General features: G+C 41.4%; 1 protein-coding gene across 2 annotated transcripts in view; it reads right to left on the minus strand.

Annotated features, from left to right (window-relative positions):
- The window catches only part of LOC143040773 (uncharacterized), a 241,748-nt gene that overhangs the window by 90,550 nt on the left and 127,115 nt on the right, over positions 1 to 24,083 (minus strand). The gene's annotated exons all lie outside the window — the stretch shown is intronic.

The raw sequence follows: 24,083 nt of genomic DNA on the forward strand, positions 1-24,083 counted from the left end.
GAAACAATATAGATTTAATATATCTAGACTTTGCAAAAGCTTTTGATACCGTCCCACACGAAAGACTACTTACTAAACTAGCTTTGCATGGAATAAGTGGTAGCCTATTAGGTTGGACTAGTAATTGGTTGAATGGTCGAAAACAGAGAGTTGTTTAAATGGAAAAAATTCTGGATGGAAAAGTGTTGCAAGTGGAGTTCCTCAGGGTTCCGTTCTTGGACCACTTCTATTCATAGTATATATAAATGATATAGACCATGGACTAAAATCTACTGTTTCCAAATTTGCTGATGATACAAAACTGTGCAGAGTGGCAAATGATCACTCAAACCAATTAGATATTCAAGAAGATTTAGATAAATTACAGCATAGATAAATTACAGCAATGGTCTGAAAAGTGGCTAATGAAATTTAACACAAGTAAATGCAAGGTAATGCACATAGGTAAAAATAACAGTAAGTACGATTACAAGTTATTTGGAAAGTCGTTAACAAAAGTGGATAGTGAAAAAGATCTCGGCGTAATTATAAGTAACGACCTCAAATCATCCAAGCTGTGTATTTCAGCCTCTGAGAAAGCAAATAAGATTCTGGGACTGATTGCGCGATCTTTTGATTTCAAAAGTCCATCACTCATTAAAAAGCTATATAAATCGTTAGTTCGTCCACATTTGGAATATGCTGTTTCCGTATGGTCACCGAATCTCATTAAAGACATTGACAAACTGGAAAAAGTACAACGGCGAGCCACAAAACTGATTCCAAATATCAAAAATAAATCATACGAAAATCGACTAAAGCACATGAATTTGTTTTCCCTAAAAAAGCGTAGACTCAGAGGTGACTTGATACAGGTCTTTAAGATTTTAAAGGGAATTGACAACATCAAAAGTGACCAAATTTTCACATTGAATGAGAATCAGACAAGAAACAATGGTCTCAAACTGTCCGGAAATAGATTCAATTTGGAAGTAGGTAGAAACAACTTTGCCAACCGTGTAGTTAATTAATGGAATAAACTTCCTGCACAGGTAGTGCAATGTAGTTCAGTTCGAAGCTTTAAGAATCATTTAGATAAATACCTAAGTAAGATGCTGTAATGATTATAATTTATCTTATATTATTTGTTTTTGTTTTGTTATCATTTGTCTGTCTGATTTTCATTTATTATTAGTTATATGTCAATTTATTATCATTTACTATTTACCTGTTTGTTTATTATTTAACTATACCTATGCATTTATTTATGTATTTTATTTGTTATTTACATTATTACAGTTTTTATTTATTATTTTATTATTAATATGATTTTTTTTTTCGCATCCGACCTAGATATGGATCAAAAGGTCTCCTGTCGGCATGCTCCTCCTTTGTAATCCTTTGTAATGTTTCGTCTAGTATGTTCCATACATCCACCACTCTGTGGAGAAAGCTGTTTTTTGTTTGTTTTTTCTCTTCTATATTTGTCTTTTTTGGGTTTCTTTCCATGTCCTCATGTGTTCCTCTAATCCCAATTTAGTAAGTGTCTCTATTAAGGATTTCTACACCTTTCATAATTCTGTTGATGGTCAACAACCCACCTCTTTCTCTTCTTTGTTCCAGAGTCGGTAGTTCTAGTTTTGACAATCTTTCTTCATGTGACATTTTTTATAGTGTTGGGGCCATGTTCTTAGGTGCTCTCTGGATTCTCTCAATTTTCTTTATATTCTTTTTAGTACTGGGTGACCATAGTGTCGCCATATCTAATTTGCTCTTAAATTCTTGCATTGTTTTTACACACACTATTGTTTCGTCTAGTATGTTCCATACATTCACCACTCTGTGGGGAGAGCTGTTTTTTATGTCTCTTCTATAATTGTCCTTTTTGAGTTTCTTTCCATGTCCTCTTGTGTTTCTCTTATCCCAATTTAGTACGTCGTCTCTATTGAGGATTTCTACACCTTTCATAATTCTGTAGATGGTCAACAAGTCACCGCTTCCTCTTCTTTGTTCCAGAGTCGGTAGATCTAGTTTTGACAATCTTTCTTAATGTGATATTTTTTATAGTGTTGAGGCCATATTTGTAGTTGCTCTCTGGATTCTCTCAATTTTCTTTATATTCTTTTTAGTACTGGGTGACTATAGTGTCGCTGCATACTCCAATTTTGGCCTTATCAGTGTGACTAGTATTTTCTTTACCATTTCTTCATCCAAGTAAGTAAAAGCCACTTTTATTGATCTTAGCAAGTTGAAGGTTTCGCCGACAATTTTGTTTATAAGCTTGTTAGGGGAAATATCTTTTGTGATGATCACTCCCAGGTCTTTTTCAGATCCCACTTTCGTCACTTCTTTTTCACCAATTTTATGTTGTCCTGATATATTTTTTTTCTTCTAAATTCCATTATGCTACATTTCTTTGTGTTGAAGCTCACTTCCCACTTCTGACTCCATTTCCAGACCCTGTTCAGATCTCTCTATAGTGAGTTACAGTCCGTTTCAGTATTCACTTCTTTAACAATTTTGCATCATCTGCAAAGAAGTTCATGTAACATTCCACACCCTCGTCCATGTCATTCTCATAGCAAACATTATTGAAGTCAATACCGATCCTTGTGGAACTCCACTAATTCCCTCCTGCCAAGCAGAAATCATATCTCTAAGCACTACTCTTATTTTTCTTCCATGCAAAAAGTCCTCCATCCATTTCAATGGTTTTCCTTGTATCCCTCCTATGGTTTCTAGTTTTCTTAATAGTTTTTTGTAAGGGACTTTATCAAATATTTTTTGTAGATCTAGGAACGCATAATCAGCCCATCAGTCCCTTTCTTGTATTATGTCTAGTAGTCTTGAGTAAAAGCAGCTCAAATTTGTGGTACATGATCTTCCCTGTCTAAATCCGAATTGTCTCGGGTTTAGGATCTTCTCCAAATTTTTTATTCATCTACTTTTTATAGCTTTTTCACGTATGTTAGCTACCGTGCTTGTGAGGGAAATCTGTCTGTAAGTTGTTGGGTCTTTCTTATTTCCTCCTTTATAAATTGGTACGATATCACCATTTTTCCAGTCTTCTGGTATTTTTCCTTCTTTGAGTGAACATCTTATGTTCTTCTTTACATTCTTTTAATATCCAATTTGCTATTCCCTCCGGACCGTGCGAATTCCTGACATCAAGGTTCATTATTTGATCCATTATTTCTTTCCATGTTATTATTATTTCCCTCATGGGTGGGTGGGTGGGGGGGGGGTCATTTCTCTCCCTTCATCCCGATGTTGCATTTTTTCTCCAGTGAAAACAGACTTAAAGTGTTTGTTCTTAGCTTCCGCCCTTTCTGTATCTCCTGTGTATTCCGTATTCCCTTGGCGTACTTTCAGTATTTCCTGTCTATTTTTTAGTTTACCATTTACATATCTATAGAATAGTTTTGGCTGATCCTTATATTTTTCTATTATGTCTTTTTCATATTTCCTTTTTTCTTCCCTGCGTATTTTTACATATCCGTTGCTACTTTCTAGGTTTTTGACTTTCCTCCATCTTTTCCAAGCTTTATTTCTTCTGTCTTTCGCTTCGCTGCACTTTTCATTAAATCAGCACTTAATATACGCCTTTTCCTGTTTTTGCTTTGGGACATATTTATCCACTCCTTCTTTGTAGATTTTCATCATACATTTTTCTTCCTCTTGTGTTTCTTCATTGTATAATTTTCTCATTTCGCTTTAAGAATAAATCTACTAAGTTTCTCAAAGTCCGTTTTACTAAACATCAGTCTTTCTGTGTTTCTCATTTCTCTCTATATATATTTCCTCCTTTAGTTCTAACTCGAATAGTATGTGGTCTCTCTGTGAAATTGGTGTATTGTATTCAAGTTTGTTTATTAATTCAGGTTATGACGTAAATAATAATCTAGTCTCGATGGTTCTTCGTTATTTTTAAATCTAGTTTTTTTCTTTTATCCACTGTGTCATCGTATGTTCTATAGTCATGTCAAGTAATACGTTTCCCCATTGGTCATCTCCATCTTTCACTGTCATCTCTTCCCAACATATTTCTTTGCAATTAAAATCTCCCATGAGAACCGCTTTATTTTCATTCTTCAGCATCTCGAGTGCCCGCGAGCGCGCGTGTGTGTGTGTGTATTTACCTAGTTGTATTTTACGGGAAGGGGAGCTATGCTCGTGGTGCCCCGTCTCCATATCTTATTATGTCTAGCCTGTTCTTAAATTCGTGTATCGTTTTTGCACACATCACATTTTCATCCAACTTGTTCCAAACGTCTTTTATCCTGTGGGGGAAACTGTTCGTTTTCAGGTCTTTTCTATAATTGTCTTTATTTTCTTTCCGTGTCCTCTTGTATTTCTTCCATCCCATTTTATTAGATCCTCTCTATCAATAATTTCCATGCCTTTCATGATTCTATAAATAGTTATCAAGTCTCCTCTCTCTCCTCTTTGTTCCAATGTCTGTAGCTCAAGTTTTGTCAGCCTCTCCTCATATGGTAATTCTGATAGCGTTGGTGCCAACTTCGTAATTGCTCTTTGTATTCTTTCAATTTTTGTTATACACTTTTTTGTACTTGGTGACCACGTCGTCGCTGTATACTCCAATTTTTGTCTTATCAAAGTGACTAGTATTTTCTTCACCATTTCTTCGTCCAGGTACGTAAATGCCACTTTGATTGATCTCATTAAATTATAAGTTTCTCCAAAAATTTTGTTTATATGTTTCTCAGGGGACGTATTATTTATAATAATGACTCCTAGGTCCTATTCTTTTTCCACTTTTTTAATTTCTTCCTATCCCAGTTTATATGATCCCTCCTGCAGTTTCTAATTTCTTTAGCAATTTCTTACGTGGCACCTTATCAAAAGCTTCTCTCAGGTGTAGAAAGGCACCTCTTTCTTGTATTATATTAGTCTTGAATAGAAACACATCAAGTTTGTGACACATGATCTCCCTTGTCTAAATCCAAACCGCCTTGGATTTAGTAAAAAAAAAAAATTATTTTTGTTTTTCCAAATGCTTTACCCATCTAATTTTGATCATTCTTTCGCAAATTTTAGCTACCGTACATATAAGAGTGACAGGTCTATAGTTAGTAGGGTCTTCTTTGTTCCCCCCCCCCTTCCATATTGGTACTATATTTTCTCTTTTCCAATCTTCTGGAATTTTTCCTCCCTTCAATGAACTGCTTATTAGAGAATGTATTTTGTCTGTTAGTTCGTTCCTGCATTCTCTCAAAATCCAGTTTGCCATTTCATCTGGACCATGCGATTTTCTAACATCGAGATTACTCAAATAATTCATTATTTCATTCCTTACTTCTATCTCTTTCATAAGGGGGGGGGGGCTTTCCCCTCCCACTCGACATCTCTAGGTTGTATATTCTCCCTCGTAAACACTGATTTAAAATGCTTGTTCATAATTTCTGCCATTTCTATTTCCTGTGTATTCTATTTCTCCTTGCCGCAGTTTCACTAGTTCTTGTTTGTTTTTCAGTTTGTTGTCTACAAATCTATAGAATGGTTTTGTTTGATCTTTACATTTTTTCTATGACATCTTTTTCATATTAACTCTTTTCTTCTCTGTACATATTCATATCCATATATTTTCCATTTATCGGGTCTTATGTCTTTACTCCATTTCATCCAAGTTTTATCCCTTTTGTCTTTTAACTCGCTACATCTTTTGTTGTACCAACATTTTACATATCCTTTTTCTTGCTTTTGTCTTGGAACATACTCTTCCACTCCTTCCTTATCATTTTTGTCAAAATATTCCATTTCTCTTCTACTGTTGTTTCCTCTTTTGTGTATCCTTTCCCAGTCTGCGTCTTGAAAAAAAAAAAAAAAAATCTCATTTTATCAAAATTTGTTTTTCCATACATCATTCTTTCCTTTCTATATTGCTCGTTTTTTCTCATGTAATTTTCTTCATCTAGTTCCATTTCAACTAATATGTGGTCACTTTTACTTATTGGTGTCTTATATTCAATCTTGTCCATTATTTCGGGTTCTGATGTGATTATTAGGTCCAGTCTCGATGGTTCTTCCTCGTTTCTATACCTAGTATTCTCTTGTATCCATTGTGTCATTGTATGTGTGTGTGTGTTTGTGTGTGTGTGTGTGTGTGTGTGTGTGTGTGTGTGTGTGTGTGTGTGTGTGTGTGTGTGTGTGTGTGTGTGTGTGTGTGTGTGTGTGTGTATTCACTTGGTCTTTAGATCACGTGTTGGACTCGTGATCGACAACTATTTCCCTCCCGGAAGAGAGCTCAGAGCTCGTAGGTCCGATCTATGGGTAATGCTATGACCTTACATACACACACACACACAACTCCCCGCCCACGAGAGTCAGAGTAACGACCCGAAGCGCAGCGGTACCGAAATAATTTCGGCCCTGGGCAGGATTCGAACCAAGTACTACATGCACTACCATGCTAGCAGTTCAGCGTGTGTGTGTGTGTATTTACCTAGTTGTAATATACGGGAGGGGAGCTATGCTCGTGGTGACCCGTCTTTGTATCTCTCCGCATCAAGTTTTATCTTAAAATCTTGTATAGTGTTAGCACATACTGTTTTGTTGTCAAATTTGTTCCATGTATTTATCGCTCTGTGTGGGAAACTTCCTTTTCAAGTTTTTTCTATAACTATCCTTTTTCAATTTTTTTCCGTGTCCTCTTGTTTTACCGTTGTCCCACATTAATAGGTCGTTCCTGTCTAAAACTTCCATTCCTTTCATTATTCTGTAGATAGTTAGCAAATCTCCTCTTTCTCTTCTTTGTTCCAGAGTTGGTAGGTTCAATTTGAATAGTCTTTGCTTATATGTTAGTTCGGCGAGTGTCGGTACTAGTTTTGTTGTCGCTCTTTGTAATCTTTCTAGTTTCTTAATATTCTTTTTGGTACTGGGTGTCCAAAGTGATGCTGCGTACTCGAGTTTTGGTCTTATTAGTGTAGTAAGTATTTTCCTTATCATTTCTTCGTCCATATAGGTAAATGCCACTTTGATTGCTCTCAATAAGTTGTAGGTTTCTCCGAACATCTTGTTTCATGTCCTTTCCAATCATCACTCCAAGATCTTTTTCATAGTTTGTTTTATTTATTTTTTCTTCCCCAATTCTGTAATCTTTTGATATTCTATTTTTACTCTTTCCAAATTCCATTATGCTGCATTTCTTAATATTGAATTTTACTTCCCACTTTTGAGTCCAATTCCATATTGTGTCCAGCTCTTGTTGCAATGAGTTGCAGTCCTCTTCCGTTTTTACCTTCTTAAGTAATTTTGCATCATCTGCAAAAAAAATTATATAGCACTCCACGCCTACATTCATGTCATTAATGTATACAGCGAACATGATCGGGGCCAGCACTGATCCTTGCGGGACCCCGCTTTTTACTTCTTCACAGTTGGAGAATTTTTCTCTAATTACAACTCTCATTTTCCTCCCAATCAGAAAGTCTTTCATCCATTCCAATAATTTTCCTTTGATGCCACCTTTTGACTCTATCTTATTTATTAGTTTCCTATGAGGTACCTTATCGAATGCCTTTTGCAGGTCCAGAAAAGCACAGTCTGCCCATCCATCTCTTTCTTCTATTATGTCTACTAATCTGGAGTAAAAGCAAATCAGATTTGTTGTACAGGATCTCCCTTGTCTAAATCCAAATTGATTTGGGTTCAGTATAGATTTTTCTTCCAGGTACTTAACCCATCTGTTTTTGATCACTCTTTCACAAATTTTTGCTATTGTGCTTGTTAGTGAAACCGGTCTGTAGTTAGATGGATCTTCCCTATCGCCTCCCTTATAAATTGGTACAATGTTTGCTTTTTTCCAGTCCAATGGTACTTTTCCTTCTTTAATTGATGATTTAATTATATCATATATTTTGTCAGTTAATTCTTCCATGCATTCTCTCAGTATCCAGTTTGCTATTCCGTCTGGGCCATGTGATTTTCTGACATCCAGGATTTTAATTTGATCACTGATTTCTTTTTGTGTTACGTTTATTTCTTTCATTGCTGGGGATAATTCTCTCTCTCTAACTTCACTGTTAGGCGAGTTTTCCATTGTGAATACTGATCTGTGTGTGTGTGTGTGTGTGCTTGTGTGTGTGTGTATGCGTGTGTGTGTTTGTGTGTGTGTGTGTGTGTGTGTGTGTGTGTGTGTAGTAATTCCTCTCTTTACTTAGTTATTGCATATGTTTATTGTATACGTAACTCTCCTTCACTGTATATGTAATACTCCTTTATTATACATGTCGTACTTAATCTCAATATATATATATATATATATATATATATATATATATATATATATATTGTAAATGTTTTATATAAGTAAGTCTATGTAGTCATTACATTATATAAGTGCCCAATGTACAATTATATAACCGCCTATGTACGCCATTCTACATGGTCGCTAGGCATACGCACTCAGCGTAAGAGCTGTTGTCAAGTTTATATTCCATAGCATTAAGGTATTTAGTATAACCTTACCCTTAACCGTTTTGCACGCATATTCCTCATTATATGTAATTGTTCTCTTGTCTCTTTATGTCCTTATGTTATACATGTATATGTTTGTCTGTATTGTTCTACCTACAAATTCCACCTGGCAACAGAGTACCAGAAAAGTAGGTCAGAGACGCGTACCTATACCCTGAGGCTAGGCCTCTGGGCAGATTGTAACTTACCCTGCTCCCGAAATAAAACCAGTGTTTTACCTTAACCACACTGGTGACCACGGAGTGACCGAATGCCTTGAGTGCCTAGAGTGATTAGTGCGACAGAGTAAGTAGTTTAGTGCCTATATATACTAGTTAACTGTATAGGAAGTGACTTAATCACGCTCATGTAACTACGCATTTACGAACTTCAAAGTGCACAAGAAATTCATAGTCTGATTGGAGTGCACGACATCGTTAACGACGAATCTACAATCTACAAGCAACACGTATCCTGGGGAATGTCCAACAACGACGCCATGAATACCCCTACGCAGCAGCAGCAGCGGCAGGCACCTCTTCCCCCATGCCACTGCATTCCCAGATTTCGGCTGTCGTCGTTGTTCGCCCTCCACCGTTCAACGAAGCATCGCCAGCAAGATGGTTTTCGTTGCTAAAGGCGCAATTCGCACTAGCCAATATAACTGTCTCCCTCACAAAGTTCCACCATGCACTATCAAACTTAACTATTCCAGTGCTCAACCAGCTTGACGGCGACTACGACCGCTTGAAGAAGGCGCTGATCGACGTCCTTACCAGCTCCCCGCCGGAACTATTCGATGCCTTGGTACACCAGAACATCGTGAACGACAAGCCAACGACATTCTTACGGGAGCTCCAAGCAACTCGGTGTCGACGATGACTTCATCAGAATGAAGTTCCTACGGGTCGTACGGAGTGACATACGACCCTTACTCGTAACGCAAGCTGGTTCCCTAGATGAATTGGCCCGCGTCGCCGATACACTCATGGCCCATGGCCACGGGAACAAAGGTATAAGTGCGTCATCAGTGAACAAGCCTGTGCCAAGGGCTCCGCATAGTGATAGTGTGCCTGTGTTTCGCAGTGGTAACCCCACTACCCATGGCTCCGCGTCTACTAACTCTTCACTCTGATTAACATTTTACGAAGGCCAAAGGCAACGAGTGTGCTGTTACCACGTCTTCTACGGCAACAGTGCTAGATCTTTTCAAACGTGGTGCATCTTATCTTCCAACTGTGACAACGTTTTACCCAGCTACCGACCCAATTCACGCCCTAACTCACGTCCACCGTCACCAGGCCCTCAGCTTAGAACGTCGGGAAACTCGATGGGCAGCCTGTAGACGTATCCCTTGCAACCACAGGATTGCCGCTTGTTCTCATCGACACCGGATCTCAGGTCTCCATCCTTCCTACGACTCAAGTTTGACTCCACATCTCAGGCCGACAGTATGAATGCTTCAGGTACGCACATTCATACGTACGGCGAAGTCGACGTGGAACTTGGAATTCAACGTATCAGTCGTTCTTTTCCATGGTCTTTTGTCGTTGCTGACGTCGTCCGTCCTCTCCTGGGATCGGATTTCTTGATAGCCAAGGCCTTCGTCATCGATTGTCGCAACCGTCTCCTACTCGACCCGTCCAATGGATGTACCGTTCCCCTTAAGGCTTCTGCTCTCCCTCTCTCTTCACACGCGGTACATTAGGTGAATATTGATTCAAGAGCCATTGCTCTTTCGGAATTCCCCTTACTCACCGCGCCCTGGTGATTCCTCCCGTTTCATTTAAAGTTAGGCCATTGACAGGTGAGAAGCTCAAGGCGGCAAAGGATGAATTTCAATTTTTGCTTAATGCAGGGATCATACGGCGTTCCAACTCACCTTGGGCGTCTCCACTTCAATTGGTTCCCAAGAAAGAATCACATTCATGGAGACCTTGCGGAGATTATCGAGGTCTGAATAGTGTAACTGTCAATGACAAATATCCCATACCACACTTGCGCTCTCTCACCATGTCACTTAAGAATAAGAATCTTTTCACTAAGTTAGACTTGCAACGTGCATATCTGCATATCCCTGTAGCTGAAAAAGACATTCCTAAGACTACGATATGCACGCCCTTTGGTTTGTTTGAATTCTTATACATGCCCTTTGGGTTGAAAAATGCCGGGGCCACATTTCAGCGCTTAATCGATACTTTACTCGCGGACGTAAACAACACGTTTACGTACCTTGATGATGTACTGATTGCTAGTGAGACCCTTGAAGAGCACATTTCGGATGTTCAAACTGTTCTTTCCATTTTGGCTAAACATAACATGAGACGTTCCCTCGACAAATGTGAATTTTTCAAGTCAAAACTCACTTTTCTCGGTTACGAGATTAGCTCAAAAGGGATTAAGCCACCTAAAGACCGTGCCACGGCCATTACCGATTTCCCTTTGCTCCAGAATTCACAGGCTTTGCGCCGTTGCATAGGTAAGATCAACTTCTTTCGGTATGATTCATAACTTTGCAACCGTAGCCTATTCCCTTATTGAGCTTCTTAAACAGTATCCTTCTACAAAGTGTCTCACTTGGACCGACACAGCAAAGGACTCCTTCAATAATTTGAAGCAAGCCTTAGAAGTGTAAGTTATTCGAATTGTTGTTTGAATCGGAAATTACTCTATTGGTCGAAAGCATCTAGCCAGCACCAATGACTATACTTCCACACAATAGTTTCGACAACAGCACACAACAGTTTCGACAGTCTAAGTCAAACAGTCCATGCGCACTAAACGTGAATGTACTGCTGTTCGATAATACAGGTATTATGCTATAAGCCCTTCAAAGATGGCCGAATACCTTTTATGTGAAAAAATCAAGCCTGTGTTTAAAATCGACGGTTTCTTATTCGTGAAAGACAAACTAGTTGATACCAAGATATATTGGAAGTGCAATAAGTTCGCTTTGTATTGCAAAAGCCGTGCAATTACTAATGATGGTGAAGTGACTAAAGAGCTTAGTGAACATGATTTTTTTATTATTATCATTATTTAATTTATTGCGCAATAGCGTCATACAGTGGGGGGAGGTTTTCATAATGAACGTAGGAAGGTAACTGGGATACACATGCTTACGCATACATACACATAATTTATATATACACACTTACACACACACACATACAATACAGAGTTAGAGGTAATTAATATAATATAGGACACTGGGTATTGTACATCCATTCAAAGGGAAGTAAGCTAGAGATGCCACGCAGGGCATCAGGTATTATGAAAACCCACCAAAGCGGAGGTAACGGACTAGAATTTCATCTAGCACATTTTGTGATAGGAGATAACGACAGATGGCATCTAATGGTAGTCCCTGGGGCAGTAGATGTCTTACAGTGGGACACGCTAGGCAGTAGTGTTCGATGGTGTTGGCTAGTGGAGCGCGGCAAAGGCGACATTCTGTGAATACAGGCTCGCCCTCCACCCCGGCGACCTGCCACGGTGGACGGTAGCCTAGCCGCAGTCGGGCCGCGACAACATAGTGTCAACGAACCATAAGTCCCCTGCGGCAGTACGTGTATTTGTGGCGGCAGACGGATTCGTAGTGGGTGATGGTGATACTGAAGGGTCTCTCGGTGTCCCGACGACGCTGCTCGGGTAGATTGCAGCGGTGCGGACTCTGGTGAGGTAACATGGCAGGGAGAGAGGTCGTCCTTCACTACGACGGGGGAGTCAGCAGGCTTCCTTTGCTAGGCGGTCCACTTTGCTGTTATGGTGTAAACCTACATGAGAGGGATTCCAAATAAATTTGATGCAGAGACCACGGATAGTCAGTAGGGATAGAAAGGAAAGGATTTGTTGTACAACAGAATGGTGAGTGGGATGAATAGCGGAGATGGACTGTAGTGCAGGCTTAGAGTCACATATAATGACAGCATTAACTCCTCTTTGACAAACGAGGCTGACTGCATCTAAGATGGCGTATAGTTCGCACAACGTGGAGTTGGAATGATCACAGAGCCGACGGCCGACCCAGCCCTCAGGAGGCGGCGTTAGGACAGGTGAAAAGACTGCCCCCAGCCCCCAGCTCCACCATCTGTTTGTAGTGATCTGTCAGTGTAGAGGCGATGCGGAGCAGTGATGGAGGATGTTACCTACGCTACATGTTATAAGGCCAGCTGTAGCTGTAGAGGAGGCGGGTCACACTTCGCTGTAGGAGTGAAGCTAACCACAGGCGCCCACGGGGGAGGGCCTGGGGGTACGTCAGCTACAGGTACTTGCAAATCTAGGCTGCGAATGAAGGATGAAATAGACCTTATAAGGCGGCGACCGGAGGGCATGAGGGGGGTGGGACGGGCGGAGAGGGGCTGAGAGAAGCCCTGACCAATGCTGTGAAGTGCGGTGAGAGGTGGGGGAAGTGTATACATTTAACTGTGAGACAGGTGACATTAGAGTAAATCCTCTCGACCAGGGATGGAAGCCGTAATTCCCATTGGATGTTGAGAATTCTGGTAGTCACTGGGCAACCAAGAACGATTCTCATTGCTTTGTTCTGAAAAATCTCCAGAGGCTCTAAAGCAGATTGAGGAAGTTGAATTAAGGCAGGGGAGAGGTAATCAACAACAGAGCGTATAAAAGAAATATAGACAGTCCTGGCCACGGGGATGGAGGTACCGGAAGAGTTGTTGGTGAGCCACTGGCGAGTCCGGAGCCGATGCTGGAGACGATCTAGCAGTTCACAAATTGCGGGATGGGGTTGACGCCGGACAGGAAGAGTTTCTAAGATTCGTACTGGTGCACAAGGTAGAAGTACTGGGAGCTTAGTGGGATGATGCAGTCTCCAATTGTGAACTCTGGCAGCGTGGCAGGAGGGCGGTAGGAGAAAATTCTGCTATTCTGTGGGAAACAATAAGGCCACAGTTAGCAGAAGCCTTGGAGAGAGAAGTAAGAAAGAGTTGTAGGTGTGTTGGGGAAGTAGAGTGAATACACAAATCATCTGCATAGCAAGTAATTGTGACCTCAGGAACAGTGGGCAAAGACGTGAGGAGACGTTCCATTAGTATATTGAAGGGAAATGGACTTAGTACCCCTCCTTGAGGAGTGCCAAGATGAAAATCCCGTGAGGAGCTGTAGGCACCACTGAAGAAGACACGGGAGGCCCGGTTACTGAGGTAGCCCTTAATCCACCGTAGCAATTTACCCTTAATTCCAAAATAAATTAATTGATCTAAAATAATGTCTCGATTAGCTACATCAAATGCATTTTTTAGATCTACAGATGCCACAACACTGTCACGGGAGAGGCGAGAGTACAAGTCGACGAGGCAGTGATGGGTGCTGCGTTGGAGTAAAAAGCCGAAGAGACGTGGAGAAAGGCGATCTTGTAGTTGGTACATCAGTCGGGTGAGCAAGATCCTTTCCATCACTTTACAAAAGCAGGATATAAGGGGAGATGGGCCTGAAATTTGTTGTGCCGGGCTTGGGTATGGGGATTATTTTACTCGTGGTCCAGGCATGTGGAATATATCCATCTCGTAGACACATATTGTAGAGGCGAAGGAGGGGGTTACCGGGTACACGGTGCAGTAAAAGTAGTACACTGTAGGTAATGCCATCATCCCCAGGGGACGAGGCTTTACCCCTCAAGAGAGCACGTCGTAGTTCATCTTCAGTGATCGGTATAGTTTCTTCATCATCCTCTTGCAGCAGAGCAAGTACTAAGCGGAGTCCACGAGCAAAAGCACCGAAGGAGAGAGCATCTTGGACGGGGACAGGGAGGTTGGCAGGGTTGGACTGGTTTGACCACGTGTCGATGAGCTGTTGGGTAAGTATGGTAGGGAAATGATGACGGGCAGTAGCAAGAATCTTCATAATTACTCTGCGAATAAGGTGCCACATGGAGGCTACACAAGTTTGGTGATAAATTCTGTCGGTGAATCGCTTCCAGGAGTCAGTACTTACACATTTCAATAAGGCTATTAAATTGTCTCTGGATTGTTGGTAACGATGAAGTAGTTCAGGAGATGGGTTAGCCTGGAGCATGAGTCCAACACGCTCCGCTTCTTCTTGTGCGTCCTGAAGTCGGGTGTCTAGGTACCACGAGTGAGGAGAAGGGCGACGTTGGAGGTGGGGCATGATACGTAAAGCCTGTAAAAGTCGTGGGTGGCGGAGACAAGGCTGGTATATAACTGGTCAGGGGAGGAACAGTTTAAGGTAGGTAGTGTGCAGGTCATGTAAGAAATGTACATCGGGTAGTATTTGGGAGGTACAGTTAGGCGTAGGCGTGAGATAGGGGGTGTAGGTATGGTAGGAAGAGAATAATGGAAGAGAAGAGCAATATGATCCGAGAACAATGCAGGTACTGAGGAGCACTGGATACGGGATGACACCAAGCCAGAGAGTGTGTGGCGCCACCTGTATCCCAGTGGGTCAGATGATGTTGACGGATGAAGGATAGAAGGAGAACACCAGGGTGGTTAGAGGTGCCAGGACGATCTCCCAATATAGGATGTCGAGGAATAAAATCCCCTGTGTATATTATACCCCTTATCGTAGGTGGTGGAAGAGTGGTGGGACAAAGGCGTGCAGGAGCAGAGTAGATATTGCAGAGCTGTAGGATTCCGCCCCCAATCTCTATCTCGAAGAGTTGGAATGTTACGTCAGGGTCTGTAGAGGAGTGCAGAAGACGGTGTGTTAGTGTATTGTGTATGTATGTTAGAAGACTGTTTCTTATCGTATGTATATAGGGGATATATCCGGGAAGGGAGGGTGCTTGTGGTGCAGGGTTGGGTCGGCCTGGAAACACCTCCTGGAGAAAAATGACACAGTGGTGATGTGTCTGTACATATGCCTTCAATTGTGTGTACTTTTTGTGATTGATGATACCACTGATGTTCCATGTAAGAAAGTCTAGGTTAATGTTAGCTACGATTGTTGCGTTTGCTGGTAGGAGACCGGAATGTGGAAGTGGATGGACGATTCGAGGAAGACTGGCTAGTACTGGGTTGTAACTTACAGAGTTTGTCGAGACGAGTTGCAATTGAATCCATCCTCTGGGTAAGTATGGAGATGGAGGAGACGAGGGTTTGTTTGGATTTCGCCAGTGTGGAGAGTCTGGTGGCAGTAGTAGCTTGGGCCGAGACAAGGCTGTCAATCCTGGTATCAATGGAGGCGAAGCAGTCCTCAAGTACTGCACATCGCGCCTGTATTGCTGCAACGGCCTTACGGAGGGCAGCGTCTTGCTGAGGGTGGGTGGGAGCAGAATGGACAGTCGGATGGGGGGGGGGACTGGTGGGGCTGAGGTGAGGCCACTGGTCTGGGTCATGCGCCGAGTACAGCTGTGCCAGACGTTGACACCTGGCTGTAGACATTAGGGGCACTTCCATTGTGTCGCAGATGGGAGCGGGGGTGCTCTCCGGACGGGACATTCTCTGGACTCGTGGGTGGCGGCACACCAGGCACACTTGTGGGAGGCGGAGCAGTACCTGGAAATGTGACCGATACCTCAGCACCTGTAGCACCAGGGACGGTCGTCATGAGGCCTCTGGACTTTATACGGGGGGAGGAGGGGGAGGAAGTCAAAAGTAATGGTGTCGGGGGGTGTCTCAGGGAGGCTCCACACAATAACAATGCGGTTGATGGGGGAACCGTTCTGCATGAAGCGCCGAGCCGAGTGCACTCCTGGGAACTGTAGAGCAAGCTTATGATCCACGTCAACGGGATAACGAGTAAGCAGGTATTGGGGGTACTTACGAGGTCTTTCGGGGGAGTCCTGAGGGAGAAGAGGCAGTGACAGGAATTCACCTTTTTTGATTCGGTCCAGGATGTCCGTGCGTTGTCTTGAAACGTAGATGAACCGAGAGGTGAGTGCAGCCATCTTGACCTCGGCCGCATCCCGCTGCAGGTGGAAAGTCTTGGTGACAATTGACAGCCAGCGGAGTTTAACTTCGGTAGACGGGTTCCCGCTGAAGGCCAATTTGACATGTTTGTCTCGGGGAGCAAACGCTGGAAGGGTAGGCGAGGGTCAGGTGGGGGCAACGGGAGAAGCACCATGGTTAGGGTCAGGCAGAGCAGGACGAGTAGGAGCCTCATTACGCCCACTTGAGGCTCCCTTGATTGTCTTGGCAGCAGGCGGTCTACATTCTCCAGTGGTGTAGATTGGAGTGTCGTCAGCAGGCCGTTTAGCACAAGAGGGCGGTGCAGACTGGTAGGTACCATGCTGGGGAGACGAGGTAGGACGAGGCAGGTCGGACCAGTGGTTAACACTAATTTCGTCATCAGTGTCGGACATCATTAAATCCTGCTCTAAGCAGGACGCCGCTTCCGACCCCGAGTATTCCATCGAGGAGGGGAGGGCCTTGATAGGAAGGCAGGCCATTTCACTAACACGTAGTGGCTTGCAACACAATAGCAACTATTGATTTACAACTTGAGACAACCGGCACGAGTCGTTAGCGATGAGCACTAGGTTTAGGTAGTTAGCGAAAGGGGTCTGCGCTCATCGAGCGTTGGAGTGTAACTGACACCTCCAGGTGTAGGTCCGTACTCAACGAGAGCCAAGCACGGAATATGAACATGATCATTCTGGTGATGCCGCAAACGTCGAAGTGCGTAGTTTTATGAACAGAGTGAAAAATGATGCTAAAGAAACCCGTGATTCTCCTCAATATGTCATTTCTACTGCTAGCTCGCAATTAAGTGAAAGTGCCGAGCAAGCTTTACCAGCAATAAGCTCTATAAAAAGAACTATTCACAACGTAAGACGAAAAGAAAGAACAGGCTTAGCCGCTTAGCTAATCCTATTCATAGAAGGGAAATTGTTTTAACTAATAAACAGACGAAAACTGATCAAGGCGAGCAGTTTTTGCTATATGACTCAGGCCCCCACGATGATTGGATACTTATTTTTTCAACTCGGAATAATTTGAGTATACTTGAGAACAGTGAACATTTACAAGTGGATGGGACATTTAAAAATGTACCTCAGCTATTTGAACAATTATATTCAATACATGCTGTGAAGAATAACTTTACCATAACGGTAGTCTATGCCTTACTTCCAGATAAAAGGGCTGAAACTTATAAAAGATTGTTTGCTCAAATTACGTCAGATTTCGAACTTGCAACTGTAACTGCTGTTAAAGAAGAATTCAACAATGCCTCTCAATACGGATGTTTTTTTTTTTTTCCATTTAGGTCAGTGCTTGTATCGAAAGATTTGTGAGTGTGGTCTAAAGGTGAAATATGATACATTGTGGTAATTATTATTGGGAATATTAGTGCTTACCTCGGTTCGGGAAACTTTCCCTCGAGGTGTTATTTTCTTTCGATTCAGGAGCCTACCCTGAAACTTCGAACCACGCCTATCGTAACTTTAAATAAGATACGATTAAACTCCCCTCCCTTTTATTTGTTAAATCTATGAAGTAATTTTGGTTTGATAAATCGGGAAACTTTGAGAAATTACTTAAAGTGAAAGTTAACCCGTGGCTTCGAGCTTTTTTCGAACACGTAAAGAGTCCCGCCAAATACGGCCACTATAGTGACTATAGTCGGGTTAAACAACAGTTCATCCAGCGCTCTGGTTCCTGACAGACCACTCTTAAAACCTGTGGGCAAGGGACTTTTTACGTCTTCACATCGGAAGCCTTCAAGTTCAACCTAATTTCAAGCCTACATAGTTTGAGAGCCCTACCAAGTAAGTTTTCAGACTTTATCTTGTATTTGTTAAAACTTAATTGCCATAACAGGTTCAGATTTTGTTTTAAAAATTAGAATGGTGTCAGCCTTAGCCTTTGTCCTCGTAGACAAAGTTAGTGAATCATTTGAAGAATTATTAAATTCAAATATATATACTTCAATAGTAAATCCAGTTGTAGATTATTTTGAAGATGTTTGGATTGGTCGTCCTTCAAGACGTCATCGACGCAGTCCTATGTTTGAAATATGTGGTCTTGTTTTGAGAGAGTCAATACTGATTTGCCCAGAACTTACAACGCACTTGAAGGATGGCACAGAGCTTTTTTACAGCAAGTGCCATCCCATCATCCTACAATCTGGAAGTTCCTAGACGCTCTAGAAAGAACAAGATTTGCAAGACATTCAAATTGCAAAACTAAGAGCAGGGAGCCAAACTATGAAGATTCACAAGAAATACCGTGACTTAAATGAAAGGCTAAAAAGATTAGTGGCAACCTTTGACGAGTATTTAGTACTAGTATTTGTGGGCTGTAACATAACTTGCATTTATAAAAAAAAAATTATATCATGAATGTATTTTAATATAGATAATTGCATTTCAAATAATTTTCTTATTTATACTGTGAGTATTTGCGGCCTGTAACACAACTTGCATTTATATATATATATATATATATATATATATATATATATATATATATATATATATATATATTTATATATTTTTTTTATCATGAATGTATTTTGATATAGATAATTGCATTTCAAATAATTTTCTTATTTATACTGTCTGAATAAAGAATTTTGCATTTGGAATAATTATCATTTTGTATTATTGTCCTTTCTAATAGCTATCATCCTAACAATTTTCCATTAGAATAAATGTTGTTCGAATAATTATTTTCGATCAATTGTTTTCGATTAATTTTTTTCGAACAATGTTCACATAATCGATCTGATTACCAGGAGAGTCGAGAAACCACTTTCACAGAGGTAAGTCGATGAGAAAATTCGGATCAGAAGATTTAGCCCCGTTCTGGCGAGGTGAATGTACATACAGTTGGACCCACTATGACCCCCCCAAAAAAAAAGATCATCACCCATTTGGGGGTCATGACCCGCAATTTGGGAACCCCTGCTCTAGATCAAGTAATTTTGACTCATTAGGAGAGAGTAAACCACCCAACCGTTTCCTTTTAATTGCGATTTCACTGTCTTCCATGGAAGATTTGCTATCTTTTTCTTTTAATTTTTCCCCAGCATCATTCCCATCAATTTCCTCAATGAAATTGGTCACTTTAGTTTCTGGGAAGCCTTAAGAATTACCATTTGTAGTTTAAAAAAACAAGAGACAACATTTTATGATATAAACAAATTAAAATTAATTCTTACACTTTGTTTCCTCTCGTAAGTGACGACGGAGATGAAAAAACTCACTATTTTTCCTCACTGGCTTTCTTCCAAAGTTGGAACCAGGTATTCTATGCCTCTGTAGTGACCCTGAATGGCGTTGCTTTTCCCTCCCTGCCCACTCAATTGATAGATAATTCCACCTGGTGCCTTTAAAAGACTAAAAATACGGCGTGTATCGTCGGCCATCGATCGTCTGTCGTCGTGTGTGTGATTTCCACGAGAGTCGTAAAAGGTGACAAAGGGGGACGGAATTATGGGACTAAGGATCCTACTCCCTGTATGTTCATCCTACAAGAAGTCTAGGCATAAGAGAGTCTGGAATGAAAACTTCTACCAGAATCCTATATTTGGGTCATTAAATGTGGGTGGTTGTGGCACAGATACGAGTAATTGGGAGGAGATTAGTATTATGTTTGTGAGAAGTAAGAGGGATGTGTTATTAAGTGAAATCAAATTGAAAGGTAGAGGTAGTTTTGAGTTTGGGAGTGATGAGGGGACGAAAGAGGGATAGAATGACTGCTGGTAAGTGAGGTATGAAAGTGTGTGGAGTGAAGGTGTCTTAAAGGTTAATGTGGCTGAAGGTGAAACGGGGATAGATGTGGTTTTTATTAGTGTATATGGACCTGGTATCGAGAAAAGTGAAGAGGAAAGGGATGTTTTTGATAGATTTAGATAAATGTATAGAGAGTTTTGGGAATAACATAAATGTGTTGGAAGATCTCGGTGCTAGAGTAGTAGGAAAGTTTGGGGGTGCCAGGTACGAATGGTATAGGAGCGATGATGCTGGATGTGTTTAGAAAGAGCTGTTAATATTAAACACAGTATTCTGGAAAAGATCCAAGCATGAGTAAACATGATAAAAGGGGGTAGACAAAAGGGTGGTTGACGGGGCATTAATTGGTTATGTAGTGGTATCAAAAGGAAATATAGGCAGAGTTCTGAATTTTCATGTTTTCAGAAGAGAGTGTGGGGGAGTATCATTTTTTTATTAGTTTATTTTTTCATCTTGTTTATTCCTTAATTTGTTTAAGGAAAAATAAAAATGGAGGAAAAAGGGAGAAAGAGGAAAAAGGTGGTTGGTAGAGAGGTTAGGAAAGTAAACAAATTAAATTTGAAGAAAAATGAGATGCCATTACAGGAGCCAAGAGAACTATGGGAGCTGGTGAGGGATATAGGGCGTGGTGAGGGAGAGAGGGGAGGCAGAAGATGAGGAATGTGCATATTTTAAGGAAAGAGTGACAATGTGCAAAGATGGTGTGTATAACGAGGAGGATAGGAGGGAATATAAGAAAGGCTAGTGAGTGGTAGGATGAAGGTGGTAATACAAGAGAAGCAAGCAAATGTGGATTTCTTGCATAGTAGGACTAAGGAAGCATGTGATGTACATAAAGAAGAGAAGATAAGCAAAACGTGAGGTGAAGGAGGCAAAGAGGAGAGCAGATGTAAAATACAGTAAGAGTATAACAGAATTAAAAATATGAAGAAAAAAAATTGGAAGTTAAGAGTGACGGGTGATTCAGGTAGAGAGGAAGATATAAAAGGTGATGAATAGATGTTATTGGCAGAGAAGGCGATAAGGGAAAGATGGGTAGAGTATTTCAGAGAATTGTTGAATGTGGAAGAGGTTAGGGATTGATTGATTGTGCCTGTGGGAAGAGATAGGAAAATGATTGTCATGGAAGAAGAAAATGGCAGGGATGTAAGTAAAGATGAAAAACAAGGAGCTTTGAAAATTATGAAAGCTGGTAAGGCATTTCGTTTGCATGTCATGCGGAGTGTCTGTTTACAGTAGGTTAGAGGTTGTTTAATGTGTGCCTTAGGACGTCAGGAAGAGAGTCAGATAAAGAGGAAGATGTGAAAGGTGACGAATAGATGTTATTGGCAGAGAAGGAGTTAAGGGAAAGATGGGTTGAGTATTTCAAATTTATTGAATGTGGAGGAGGTTAGGAGGATTGATTGTGGCAGTGAAAGGAAATCAAGAAATGACTCATGGGAGAAGGAAATGACAGGGATGTAAGTAAAAATGAAATATAAAGAGCTTTGAAAATTACGAAAGCTGGTAAAGCACTTTTTCAAGCATACCTGCGAAACTAGTCAGGAATAAACTCAAGACTAAGACTCCTGTGTTTCCTACTCCGCTTACGTCAACCTGTCAGAATGTCTCAATAATATATGTATATATATATATATATATATATATATATATATATATATGGATATATATATATATATATATATATATATATATATATATATACCAAAGGCTTTTTCCCCCATTACAAGGGAGGTAGACAAAAGACAAAGGCATAGAACCAATACCACTCATTCCGTCCCCTACATACTCCACTCCCCTCCACCCTCTCCCTCCCCCCCACCTTATCTTGGCACTGCCTAGATGACGGGTCATCCCTGCATCTTGTCCACTGCCCTAGGTCAGAAGCAGTGTCGCAAGACACAGCACATCCACAGAAAGGCCGCTTCGTTAATTCAGCGACCCTCCCTCTCCGTCCTCTCGTGCAGAAAAGGAGAAGACGGGGAGAAATCCCTTCGGGCTGCGTCAATTTATTTCTCATACATACTCCCTCACCCCCTATCCCCCACCCACTCCCTTCATGCATCACAGCATCATCCATACACAACCCTTCCCCATCCCTATTTTCTGTCCTCTCCCGTCCTTCCTCAACAGACATTCCTCTCTTTCCCAATGCCCCTTTTACCCCATCCATCCATCTCATCCTAGGACGTCCCCTCATATTCACTCCTTCCACCTCTGCCTTCCACACCTCTTTTACTAACCTTTCTTCACTCATTCTTTCTATGTGTCCAACCATCCTAATACTCATTCATCAACCCTATCTCCCAGCTCCCTTTCCACCCCTGTTCTCCTCCTCACCTCCTCATTTCTCACTCTATACAGCCTAGTAACCCCTATCATACTTCTCAGACATTTCATCTCAACCACATTCGAACTCCTTCTCTCTTCCTCTCTTATGTTGCATGTTTCTGCCCCTTACATTGCTGTTGGCACAATCACTCCTTCATACAATCTCCTCTTAGCATCCATTCTTAAATGTCTATTTCTCATTACACTTTTTAATCCACCAAGGCATTTACTCACTTCTCTCAATCTACATTCTACCTTCACCCCATTCCCCCCCTTTTCCTGCCACATTCGAACTCAAGTAAAAATATCCACTTCATCCAGTCTCTCTTCCTTAATACTCACTTCCAGTCTGCTGTCACTTTCTCTCCTTGTACATGTCATCACCTTACTTTTCCCCACATTTATCTTCAATTTCCTTCTTTCACACACCTTCCCAAGCTCTGTCACTAACTTCCTCAATCCCTCCTCTGACCCCGCTACAAGCACGTGTTATCAGCAAACAACAACTGGCTTATCTCCCACTTTTCTCCATTTTCTTTAATCATCTCCACTCCCCGATCCACTACCCTTGCATTTACCTCTCTCACCACCCCATCCATGTATAAATTGAACAGCCAGTGTGACATAACACATCCCTGATGAAGTCCCACCTTTACCTCAAACCACTCACTCTCTCCATTTCTAATCCTAACACAGGCTATACTACTCTCATAAAAACTCTTGACTGCTCTTAACAGCTTTACTCCTATCCCATATATCTGCAAAACCTCCCACAGTGCCTTCCTGTCAACCCTGTCATAAGCCTTTTCCAGATCCATAAAAGCCAAAAAAAAAAACACCCTTACCTTTTCCTATAGTTTTCTCACATATCTGTCTTACCATAAAAGTCTGATCTACACACTACCTGTCCTAAAACCACACTGTTCCTCACCAATTACTCCCTCTGTTCCTCTCCTAATCCGCTCAATCAAGACTCCCATAAGCCTTCCCAACCGATCATAGACCACAAGTCTATGATCGGTCCTAGAGAACATATATTGCAATATGAGGGATGAAGCCCAAGGTGTGATTCAGCCTCACCAGCCCCATAGGCTCATCAACCGGAGTAACCTTTACAACGTCGTGTAGTAGTCGGCTAGATATGCCTACAGTTGTTCCTGCGAGGTGGGCCCCATCAGTTTGGTACGACTAGAAATAGATATAATCACCTCTGAGAAAGCCATTATATTCAGTCTAGACTTCCTGAGCTTGGGGTAGTCGGTCGTCCTGGGAGAAAGAACTTTCCATGCGCCCACACAGAGAAGTAGGGCCCTACAACCATGGCCCCTTTCCTCTATGGGCAATTACACTAATACAACATAGACAAAAGTTCATAGTTTCTTCCCAGAGGTCTATGAGAGGGCCTAAGGATAGTTGCTGATTGAGGCTGCAGATTTCCAATCAGAGAAACTTAAGTCAACAACTATTATTATTCTATTCGTCTTTGATTTTTTCTGTATCCAGCCTTGTTATAGATCAAAATGTCATTTAATCAGTACAGTGAGACCTTTCATTAACGGACGTTAATTAGCTGTGTTTTCGCTGTGTTTTCGGTGTTTTGGAGTGTTTTTTGGGTGGCATAGATTGCATGAACTAAACA

The sequence above is a fragment of the Oratosquilla oratoria genome, chromosome 29 (genome assembly GCF_046742065.1).
Source record: "Oratosquilla oratoria isolate Oo_2021 chromosome 29, ASM4674206v1, whole genome shotgun sequence".
Taxonomy (NCBI): Eukaryota; Metazoa; Arthropoda; class Malacostraca; order Stomatopoda; family Squillidae; genus Oratosquilla; species Oratosquilla oratoria.